At 64.6% G+C, this 9828-nt stretch overlaps 1 protein-coding gene across 2 annotated transcripts in view; it reads left to right on the top strand.

Annotated features, from left to right (window-relative positions):
* Positions 1–2684: 2684 nt before the first annotated feature.
* Positions 2685–9828, top strand: part of CXXC5 (CXXC finger protein 5) — a 40202-nt gene continuing 33058 nt past the window's right edge. For both annotated transcript variants that reach the window (XM_029998229.2, XM_029998226.2), the window contains exon 1: positions 2685–2809. The gene's annotated coding sequence lies outside the window, so the exon portion shown is untranslated. The remainder of the gene's footprint in view (positions 2810–9828) is intronic.

The following is a 9828-nucleotide window of genomic DNA, read 5'->3' as shown; positions in this document are numbered from 1 at the left end:
CATGAGTTTTCCACGTATGCTGAGCACTGAAATCCTGCTGCGGCCAGGAGAGGACATTTGGTGGGTGGCAAACTCCAGGTGCAGTCGCTGGAGGCCCTGCCTTCGCAAGGGGGACGGCAGTGCCCTGCAGCTCATGGTGGCATCAGGAGCGTTGGGGCACATTTGGGTCCTTAAAAATAGCAAAAAAAAGGGCAAATGAAACTCCCTGGGTGAAGCCCACCCAGGTGAGGAGATGTCGTAAGCTGGGCGGCGTTGCCGGCATCACTGCGGCCGGGCTGTGGCGGCTGGGTTGCGGTGCTGGTGGGATGCTGTCCCCTCTCCCGCGTCACTGGTGCCACCCGCATCCCACGCACCTGGCACAAGGCTCTTCCGCCGCCTCTTTTTTTGGGGGCGAGAGGCTGAATGGCACAGGCAGGCAGGCGAGGAGCGTGCCGGAGAGGGCGAGGAGAGGAGCTGAGGGTGACGAGCCAGGGCCGGTGGTGATGCCAGCCTGGGACCGGGCACAAGGGGTGCCCAGGAGGATGGGGCAGTGCCCCCCCCCCCCTCACTGCCAGCCGGGAGGGAGATTTTTGGGAAGCCAGAGCATCGTTACAGCGCCCGCGTTTGAAAATCCCAGTCGCTAAATATGCGAAAGGCGCATAATTAACGAGACGTGGATCAAATACAAACAGCGCATCCGCGCTGCTCGCCCCCCCCCCCGCCCCATCTTACATTTTTTGTTTCATTTCGAGGCAGGAGCGGGGTGGGAAGCGATTTCGCATTCCTGCGAAAAAAAAAAAAATCAACGGCAACACAAACCCAGTTTCATTTTTGTCAGGGTTTCTGCTTTTGGGAGGTTTTGGGTATTTTGCTGGCAACCAAAAAGGCTGCAGGATTTGGGGGTGGTGGGGTTTTTTTTTGGGCTGTTTGTCCCTGGAAAGCTGCTTTCAGCTGAGGAGTGGGGATTTAATGAATTTTTTAACCTTCCAATTTTTCAGTGCCCACCCCTCAAAGGGGAAAAAAGAAATCTCAAAATCTCCCCCCCAAGGAGCCAAAAAAAATCCTGCCAAAAAGTTGAGCAGAAAACTTCTGTGCCAGGTGTTCCCCCTGCCCCCCCGCTGGGGCCAAACCTCGGGGGGGTGGGGGGGATTTGTCCCCTCCCTCCGGGTGACTTATCGGTACCATCGATTATTTGCTGTTTATTCAGGGGGATTTCAACCGATGTTGCACCTTGGGGACCGGCGAGGTCCCTCCCGGTGGCGGCGGCAGGCTCGGGGCTCAGGGGCTCCCTCGCTGGGGTTCCCCACCCCCGGACCAATGTGATGATCCCTGTGGATCCAGGTGTGGTGGTGGAATGGGGGGGGGGTCTGCCCCCCAGGGGTTCCCCCCTCTGTACCTCGGGCACCCGGGGGTGACCCTGGGTCCTGTGCCCCGCTGCCAGCTGCACCCCACGGCGGGGATAGAGGGATGGGGCACCCCACAGGGGACACAGAGGGATGGGTTGCATGTGGGGGGACACCCCACAGGGGACACAGAGGGATGGGTTGCATGTGGGGGGACACCCCACAGGGGACACAGAGGGATGGGGCACATGCTGGGGGGCACTCCCTGGGGGGGGAGGGACGGGGCACCCCGCGGAAGGGACAGAGGGATAGGGAACACTCTGGGGTCACCCCACCGAGGGACCCCCAAAGGGATGGGAGCCACCGGCCAAGATGAAGCCTCATGGGGCGGGTGGGGGCTGGAGGAGCATCATGGGGTGACACCCACGGGAGCACATGGATGGTGGGGCGCAGGGTGACACCCCTGGGGCTGGACAGGTGACTGGCCACGTGGCGAGTGGGGCGGGGGGGGCATGGGGTTGCACACGGGGGTGTCACGCTGTGGGGCAGAGGGGGGCGGGGGGAGGCACAGCAGGCTGACACCCCACAGGGGGGATGGGGAGGGACAGTGGGGTGACACCCCGTCGGGGATGGGTGTGGACTGGGGGGACACAGCAGGGTGACACGCGTGGCGTTGGGTGGGACATGGCGGAGTGGGCACAGCAGGGTGAAACCCATGGGGACGGGTGGGACACGGGGTGCACAGTGGGGTGAAACCCGTGGGGGACAGGTGGGGCACGGGGTGTACAAAGGGGGGTGACACCCGTGGGGGCGGATGGGACGCGGCGAGCACACTGCAGTGACACCCCTGGGGGTGGACGGGATATGGGGTGGCACAGTGGGACGGCATCCTATGAGGGTGGGTGGGACATAGGGTGCACAGCGGGGTGACACCCGTGGGGGCGGATGGGACACGGGGCGGGGGGGGAGGCACACTGCGATGATACTCGTGGGGGTGGCTGGGACACGGAAGGGGACACCACACCACAGCGACACCCGTGGGGGGTGGACGGCCCATGGGGGGCACGGCAGGGTGACACCCGTGGGGGGCGGATGGGACTCGGGGGGCACAGCCCGGTAACCCCCGTGGGGGCGGACGGCCCATGGCGGGGCACGGCAGGGTGACACCCGTGGGGGCGACGGAGACACGGGGCGGGGGCCGGGGGGGGGGGTAGCGGTGTACACCGCCATGGGGGTCGGGCGAGCCGGGGGGGTGGTGGGGGGGTGGTGGGGGGGCGTGCGGCGGGCGGCGCGCGCGTGGGGCGGCGGGGGGCGCGCGCGGCGCGGCGCGGCTCGGCGCGGCACGGCGCGGCACGGCGCGGCTGGGCGCGCGGGGCGGTCCGGTCCGGTCCGGGTTTTGCCGGCAGCCGCGGGCAGCGGCGGCGGCGGCAGCGCCGTGCAGCGCGATTCGGGGGCTGTGCACTCCCAGAGCGAGCGGCGATGTGGAGGTGGGTGTGCGGCGGCGGCGAGGCACCGTGCCCGCCTCGGCTCCCCTCTCGCCGGGCCCCCCCCCCCCCCCGTTCCCCGGCGCCGGGCAGGTGCTGAACCCCCCCCCCCCCAACCCCCGCCCCGCTCCCTTTCTTTCCCTCCCCCCCCCCCCCAGCTCCCCGGGCAGCCCCCGCCGCTCCCGGCAGCGCTGCCCGCAGCGGCGGCGGCTCCCGGACCGCCGGTAGGTGCCGGCCCCCCCCCCGGGGCCGCTCCGGCGGGCGGCGGCGGAGTTGGGGTGGGGGGGTTGGTGGGGGGTGGTGGAGAAAGGGGAGGGGGGGAGAGAAGAAAAAGTTTGGCGGGGGGCGACTGCGGCTCGCCCCGCTCCGCCCGGCGCCGTTACCGGGCTGCCCGCGGCGGCGGCGGCGGGGCGCGGAGCTGGCCGCCTGCCCGCCTGCCCGCGCCGGGGCCCGGCCGGTGCTGCCTGCGCGGCGCCCGAGCGGCCCCGCCGCTTCCCGGGGGGGTGCGGCGGGGTAACGAGCAAAGTTTTTCTCGGTGCGGCTGAACCCCCCCCCCCCGTCCCCCCCCTCGTCCCCTTTCCCCGGTACCCCGCACCCCGGCGGGGGATGCGCTGGGAGCCGGGAGGGGGGGGGGGATGGGGGCGAGCCTCCCCCGCCCCGGGCCGCCGCGGCATCGCCCGGTGGTTTCCCGGGTGACAATGGTGGCGGCGGGGCCGGGGGGCGGCGGGGGCGGCCGCTCCGGCAGCGCCGCGGCGCCGGGGGGAGGCGGCGCGCCCCGGGCAGCGGGCAGCGCGCGGGGCCGGCCACTGCCACCCGCGGCGGATCTCGCGTGGGGGGGTGAGGGGGTGGGGGTGGGGGGCAGCTTCCCCCCCCCGCCCCCTGCCCCCCGCCGCCTGTGCTTTGCAGCGGCCCCTCCGCGCCGGGGTTCCCCGCCTGGGTTGCTGTCGCCTCCCCCGGGGGTGCGCCGGGCTTCAGCGGCAGTTTGGCTCCTCCACCGGTGACCGGCAGCGGGGTGGCCGTGGGAGCGGCGCCGCTCGCCATCGCCCAGCCATGTGCAACAACTAACCCAACTTTATTATCCTTCCCCCTCTCCCCTCCAAGTAATTCTCCCCCCCTCCGCCCCCGCTTCGCCGTCAGATGGGATTCCCAAACCTCCCGCTCCCCCCTACCTCTGGCGGGGAGGGCACCCAATGCACCCCGACACCCAAAGAGCCAGCGTCCACCGTGTAATATCCCCTGTATGCGCCCGGCGTGGGTGCTGCCAGCCCCAAAGCCGTCGTGGGGTTTTGTGAATTGTGCCTGAACCCTGGGATTATGGCACCAAACTCTGCTGAATCGCAGCCCCACGGGCCCCGTGGTGTTGGTTTTTTTCCCCCTCTTATTTTATTTTTATTATTACTATTTTTTTTTTTTTTTCACTGCATCCCGCAACCGGCAACGTCCTATTTGCGGGCCCGTGTTTGCTTTGGGTCGGTTTATTCTTTGCTGGGATGATTGATTGGGGAGAGAAGGAGGAGGGGGGGGTGGGTGGGATAGGGATGGGGGGGGGGGCAAAGCGCCGCCGCCCGCCCCGCTCCACGTCCCACGCATAAACAAAGCTGCGCACACATCCTGCGATAACGGATCACATGTGTGCGCCGTGCCGTCGCCCCTGACCCCGGCCTGGCAACCTTTACCCCCCGCCACCCACTGCCTGCAAACGACCCCGGGAAGGGGGGGGGGGGTATGATGGGGGGGGAAGCTGACGTGCTGTGGGGATGGGGGGTTAGAGGTAGGATTTGGGGAAGCGGGGGGATGCACAAGCCCGGCTACCTGGGGCGCGGGGCCGGAGCCGGCGGAAGTTTTGTTTCTCTGGAAACGGGCCCTTGCTGTGTCAGCAGCCCCTTTGTGCCGCTTTGTCCGTCCCCCCCCGCCCCCCCCCCCCGAGTCCTCTTGCCTGGCGGCGGGGCCGCACCTGGGGCTGCAGAGGGATGGACCCCCCCCACCGCTCCCTGGTCCCTCGCTGCTCCCAGGGGAGTTGCATTGCATCCCCCTCCCCGGGAGGGCAGCGAGGTTGAGACGAGGGGTTGGATGGGAAGTTGGGGGGGTCAGGTGGTGACCCCCCCCCAAAGGTACCGCTCAGCGGGAGCGCTTGTAGGCATGGAAACCCTTCTCCGTCCGTCCGTCTGTCTCTTCTTAAAATTTCTATCCGGAAAAGCTTTGCAGAACCATCTTCTCTAGCAGCACCTCCCCGTTCCCAGCATCCGAACCCAGCAGGGACGCCAGCTCTCGCCTTCCCGGCGATGCCGGCGGCTCTTGCCACCGCAACGAATTCAAATCGGTCGCGGCGTCACGTGGGCCGAGCCTCGAACCCGAAAAGTGTCACCGCGCGTGGTGGCTCCGGCTCCCGGCGGATACCCGCCGGAGGCCCGGCAAACCCAGGATGCCGGTGCCGGTGTCGCCCTGACGATGCCACCCGGCAAGCTGGCAGATGTCACGCCCTGACCTCAGGGCCGGCGTCGGGGGGTGTGCGTGCGTGTGGGGGACACGATGACGGGACGATGGGGACGGGGACGCGCTGGCGTGTGACAACAAAAGCAGAGTAACAAAGGACCCGCCGGTGGTGCTCAGAAGTTCGTCCCGGCCCCCCGCTGCGGCCGTCCGGCGCCGTCCGGGGATTTGGTGGCCTCGTGGGCAGGGAGGGCGTTTGGCCTGTTTGCTGGCCGGGGGGGGGTGCAGGCAGGGGTTTGGGGGGGTGTTTGTGCTGGGTGCCACACGTACCTCTGCCCCCGCCCCTCCTCGGTGGGAAGAAGGCAGGAGGCGGCCGACTCGTCCTTGACATGGATTTTGTGGTGGAGATGCGGGCAGCCGGCGCCACGCTGCCAGGCGCCTGCCTGCACCTCCTGCCCGCGGCGTGAGGTGGGCGGGCAGGGGAGAGGAGCTCTGGGTGCCGTGGCCTGGAATTCAGCCTCTTCCTCCTCTTCCTCCTCCTCGGCAAAGGCGGGCGGTGGGGGAGATGCCGTGGGGGCACCGAGGGGCGCGTTTTGGGGATCCCCCACCCGGGGGGTCCCTCACCCACCGGCAGCCCCCCGGTGTCACCGGGGCCATTCCAGGCTGGGGATGGGCAGGTGTCGGCGGTGCAGGTGCTGCTTGCCTGGGACCTGGGGATGCTGTGGGATTTGGGGGTGGCATCCTCTCCCCAAAATTGTCCCCTCTGCCAAATGTCCTGCATGGGGGGCCGGGAGGAGGGCTGGCTCCTGGGCGCTTGGCCCTTGTAACCAGCATCCCGCCGGCACCTCCCGCTGTGGCCGTTCAAGGCTCCGCCAAGGCTGGATCCGGCCCCGGCTGGTCCCGGACCCTCCACCTCCATTCCCCCCCCAGCACGGACATTCCCCGGGGTGGCGGGAGCGGGTGCTGCTGCTGCTCCCTGCCTTTCCTCGCCCTGCTGGCACGTTTGTTTTCCCAAACCCCGACCGTAGGAACAACCTCTTGATTAAGTGTATTAATAGTTAAACTTTCAGCTCATAGCTTAAACTCACCAGACCACGAAAAGCTCCCTCCTTTACTCATGCTCTGTTGCTCAACTAAAATATTGCACTCAAAAGGGTTGGGGTTTTTTTCTTTTCCCCTCCTTTTCCCCTGACTCGACTTTGACTCCTGGGAGCGTGGGGGGTCTTGGAGGGCCCCCCTGCCCCAGGGGGGACACCCAGTTGTCCCCACTGCCCAGGGCAGGGAGGTTGGGGGGGCTTGTCTGGCCGGGTGTCCCCCCCAGTGAATAGGGGCTCTTGAAGCTCAGCCAGTCTGGGGAGGAGGATGGGAACCACCATTCTGGGAAGAGGGTGGCCCCCCACCCTGTTGGGGACGTGGGGATGGGCTGCAGTGGGTGGAGAAGGGATGGAGACGCTGGCAGTAGCTGGTGTGTGGGATTGGCTCTTTTCCTGCCAGGCAGGCGATGGGGCAGGAGGAAGGATGGGAGATTCAACCGTGCCAAATGCAAGGTCCTGCACCTGGGTGGGGGCAACCCCCAGTCCAAGCACAGCCTGGGGGTGGATGGGATGGGAGCAGCCCTGCGGAGGACTGGGGGATACTGGTGGGTGACAGATGGGAGGGGAGCCGGCAATGTGCACTCACAGCCCAGAAAGGCAACGGTATCCTGGGCTGCATCACAGGCAGCGTGGCCAGCAGGGCAAGGGAGGGGATTGTCCCCCTCTGCTCCGCTCTCCTGAGACTCCCCTGGGGCACTGCCTCCAGCTCTGGGGTCCCCAGCACAAGACAGACACGGATCTGTGAGAGCGGGGCCAGAGGAGGCCACCGAAATGGTCCGAGGGCTGGAACAGCTCTGCGACGGGGAGAGGCTGAGAGAGTTGGGGTTGTTCAGCCTGGAGAAGAGAAGGTTCTGGGGAGACCTTCTTACAGCCTTTCAATACCTAAAGGGGGCTTCTAAGAAAGATGGAGAGAGACTTTTTACCAGGGCCTGCCGTGACAGGACAAGGGGCAACAGTTCTGAACTGCAAGAGGGCAGGGTTAGACTGGACAAAAGGACGAAATGTTTTACGATGAGGGTGGTGAGACACTGGGACAGGTTGCCCAGAGGAGTTGTGGATGCCCCATCCCTGGCAGTGTTCAAGGCCAGGTTGGACGGGGCTTTGAGCAACCTGGTCTGGTGGAAAGTGTCCCTGCTCATGGCAGGGGGGTTGGAACTAGATGGTCTTTGGAGGTCCCTTCTGGCCCAGACCCTTCTGTGATTCAGTGAAGGGGGGCAGTGGCATGGGAGGGGCAGAAGGGAAAAGGTGCTGGAGCAAAAGGGTGGCTGGAGGAGGAACCACCTCCAGGAGGAACTGGCTGGGAAGTCCCAGGCCCAGGCCAGCGGGGAGGAAACATATGGGTTTCCTCCTGCTCAGCAGTGGCTCTGCCATGGGGAGCAGTGCAGGATCAGGCCTGCAGCAGACTTTGCCTTCACCAGAGGGACATGTCCTGGTGGGGAGGCTGTGACTCCCCATCCTGGGGAACCCACTGGGTGAGCATCAGGGCATGAGGGCGAGGAGCAGCCTGCGTCCCTATCCTTGCCCTGTGTCCCTTGGGACGCCCGCGGTGCTAGAGCCCTAGGAGAGCTCCAGGGAGAGCCAGGCAGCTGGATGGTGTGACCCCAGTGAGTGGCTGAGGGTGACCGGTGGGTCCCATCGCCTTTGGGAGAGTCCAAGGGGCACGTTTTACCCTGGCCGCTGGCCCTCGGGCGCCTGAAGACCAGAGTCAAAAGAAGCTTTTGGAGCCATCAACAGCTCAGTGCTGATGGTGCAAACATGCCAAGGAGCAGGGCCTTGCCCTGCCCAATAGTCTCTCCTTTCGGGGTGCTATGGGGCTGGGGGGGTGCATCGATAACATCTTTGGAGTGGTTTCATCCTGGCTCGTCTTTTCCCATGGCTTGCAAGCAGGTGGAGGGTATTGACGGTCTGAGATGACAGCCCTTGCCGCACATGGGTGGCAGCCTGTTAATATGTGAATAAAAGGAGTTTTAAGGTCAGAAGGTTTTCTAGAGGCTGCCTTGGTGTCTCGGGTTTCCACCCATCCATCGTTATGGCATGGAAAAGGGACTTGAATAACGGCCCTGCGGTGTCCACCTTGTGAAGGCTTGGCTCCCAGGCTGTGGTCTTGCCTTGCGATTTGTGGGTCTGGCTTTGTGTCCTCATCCTTGAACAGTGTTGCTTGTACCAAAGTGTCTTCCATCGCCTGAACTTGGACATCCTTTGTGCTGGGAGGATGAGGACCCGTCACCTCCAGAGAATGCTGCTTATGGTGTGGTGGCCCAGGCGTGGGAAGGTATGTGTTGCTCTCAACCCTGGAACTGGTGGGAAAGAAAGAAATGCCATTTTCTGATTTTCCCAGCAGGATGTGCTTTTCCATTTCCACTCTCCCAGCTCAGAGAGGTGGGAGCTGGAAAAGGGCTTATGTCACTGGCTCTGCCCCATGTCAACACTGCAATACACTTCTTCAGCGGTGGCACGGTGTGGGTGATGGATGGGATCTGCGCCATGGTGTGAGATGTAGCCTGTCATTTCTGGGTCGCTTCTGAGATGGGCTTCATCCCAAGGGTCGCATTGCCACCTTTGTGGCACCAGGCACTTGGTGGTGGCAGGGCTGGGGAACAGTGCTGTGGGCTGCCTTGTGGGCTGCCAGGTGCTTCTAGGTGAGTCCAGTGGGTTCTGGGTGGCTGCTGCCACCCATGAGACCCCAGTTGACTCTGGCACACATGTGCTTAGCACTTGCTGAGTTTCTTGGGGATGGCCCAGGCTTGAGCAAGGGTTGGGTTTGTGCTCTGGTATGATGAGATTGGGCATGTTCACCTCTGGCATCCTCTGGTGCTGCTGTCTCTGATCATCTCTTGGTTTGCTGGTGGTCGCCCGCTGTTGGAGGCAGCCCTGGTTTCGCCTGTGGCTGTGCCTTGATGGATGTTTCATTTTTGCCTTTGCAAACCTGCCTTGAGTTCATGCCTGTGCTTCAGCTCTTCATAGGGATGTCTGGACAATATCCATCTCCCATGGTCTTCCTTATGAGAGTCTTTGGCTGTGCCCAAATGAGCAATGCAGCTCTGTCTGCTTGGACACCAGGTGGCCTCTTGGCGTCCCCAGGGGTCCTGGGGTCATCAGTTCTCACTTCTTTTTGCTGGGACCTGCCCTTGTGTCTTTTGTGCCTCTCTCTCTCCCTCAGAGACTGGCTGAGAAAAGCAGTTTGGGGTCCAGATCCGAGTCCTGAGTCTCCCACTTGAACATCCTGAAGGCTGAGGGGTTCTTATTTGAACATCCCGACCCTGAAGGGTCCCAAGTGTTTGCAGATCCAGGTGCTCTCAGCTCTGCTGCCTCCATGCCCCGTAGGCTCTTCTCCTCTGTGCCTGCTTGCTGCTCAGAGTCAGGTTCCTGCTCTCCAGCCTCTCCTGCACCTGGAGCGTGGCCAGGGAGGACCATTTGTGCCCAAGGAGCATTCATGTCTTGGGGGTGGCTCAAGACCCTTTGACGCTGGTGCAAAGCCTGATGGAGGGAGGTCTACAC

The sequence above is a fragment of the Aquila chrysaetos genome, chromosome 22 (genome assembly GCF_900496995.4).
Source record: "Aquila chrysaetos chrysaetos chromosome 22, bAquChr1.4, whole genome shotgun sequence".
Lineage (NCBI taxonomy): Eukaryota > Metazoa > Chordata > Aves > Accipitriformes > Accipitridae > Aquila > Aquila chrysaetos.
This window is presented reverse-complemented; position numbering and strand designations above follow the sequence as displayed.